General features: G+C 43.7%; 1 pseudogene; it reads right to left on the bottom strand.

Moving 5' to 3' along the window:
* Positions 1-228: 228 nt before the first annotated feature.
* On the bottom strand, positions 229-796 carry LOC102528646 (Parkinson disease protein 7 homolog pseudogene; annotated as a pseudogene).
* Between the last annotated feature and the right edge of the window lie 807 nt (positions 797-1603).

Genomic DNA, 1603 nt, shown 5'->3' with positions numbered 1-1603 from the left:
AGTAGTTTGCTAAATGCCCTATTTATTCTGCAATCAAGGCTCAGAAATGTGGGGACACAACTGCAGGTGGAGACATCTCTGTGCCGCTGTCAGGTGACCCCTGCACGGAGTTGGGAGGGGGACCATGGCAGCAGCATCTGGCACACTGCTCCCTCTTTTGTTTGGGGCAAACACAGTGAGAATGACTACAGACAGCCTACTCCTCCAGCCCATCATCAGACAGGCCTGCTAATCTTTCAGAACAAGAGGCACCTTCACTTGGGCCACCACCTCCTTGACGGCCAGTGCCTGTATGATCCTGAGAGCGAACTCGAAGCTGATTCCAGGCACCTGGCTGGTGAGGATCAGCCCATCCCTTTCCACTCAATTCTCTGAGTAGTTGTAATGACTTCCATTCATCATTTTGTCTTTAGCAAGTGGGCTCATTGTAACTTTGTATCCAAAACTTATTTCTGAGGCAGCAGAGCCATAGGGTGGGCACAGATGGCAGCTATGAGGCCCTTCCTCTTTTCTTATTCCTTCAGAACCTCTTTCATGGCAGCAGACTCAGATAAATTCTGTGCACCCAGGTTACCTCTGGCAGAACCACTACGTCATAAGGACCTTCTTTTTCTGCATCTTCCAGACTGGCATCAGGACAAATGACAATGTATCAGCTACGCTGTACTGGGTCTTTTACAGCCAGACCTGTGACAGTGACCTTAACTCCAGCTCGTCTCATGACATCTACAGGAATGGCCATCTCTCTCTCTTCTGCTCCTTTAGCCAGGATGACCAGAGCTCTTTCTGAAGCCATTTTTAGGTTGTATGTTTTAAGGATTTACCTGAACCTCGCCTCTCTTCACATAGACATGGTGCCTCGGCCCATTCAGCAACACTTCTGCACCAGGGATGAAAGAACCAGAGCTGTACTAAATGGGCTCATTTTGAGTTAGATTTCCCTCTGGATATATACCCAGAAGTGGGATTGCTGGATCATATGGTAAGTCTGTTTTTAGTTTTTTGAGGAATCTCCATACTGTTTTCCACAGTGGCTGCACCAAACTACATTCCCACCGCCAGTGTAAAAGGGTTCCCTTTTCTCCACACCCTCTCCAGCATTTATCATTTGTGGACTTTTGAAGACGGCCACTCTGACTTGTGTGATATGATACCCCATTGATTTGAATTTCTCTGATGGTTAGCGATATTGAGCATTTTTCAATATGTCTGTTGATCTTGGAGAAATGTCTGTTTAGGTCTTCTGTCCATTTTTGGATTGGGTGTTTTTGTTTCTTGGTTACTAAGTTATATGAGCTGTTTATATATTCTGGAAAATAAACCTTTGTCACTCACATCATTTGCCAAGTATTTCTCCAATTCTGTAGGTTATCATTTTGTTTCACTTAAGGTTTCCTTTGCTGTGCAAAAGCTTATGAGTTTAATTAGGTCCAATTTGTTTATTTTTGCTCATATTTCCATTGCCTGGGTAGGCTGCTCTAGGAGAACATTGCTAAGATTTATATCAGAGAAAGTTTTGCCTATGTTTTCTTCTAGGATATTTATTGTGTCTGGTCTTATATTTAAGTCTTTAAGCCATTCTGAGTTTATTTTTGTGTATGGA

Source organism: Vicugna pacos, chromosome 9 (genome assembly GCF_048564905.1).
Source record: "Vicugna pacos chromosome 9, VicPac4, whole genome shotgun sequence".
Classification (NCBI taxonomy): domain Eukaryota; kingdom Metazoa; phylum Chordata; class Mammalia; order Artiodactyla; family Camelidae; genus Vicugna; species Vicugna pacos.
The sequence above is the reverse complement of the archived record's forward strand: the minus strand, read 5'-3'. Positions and strand labels throughout refer to the sequence as shown.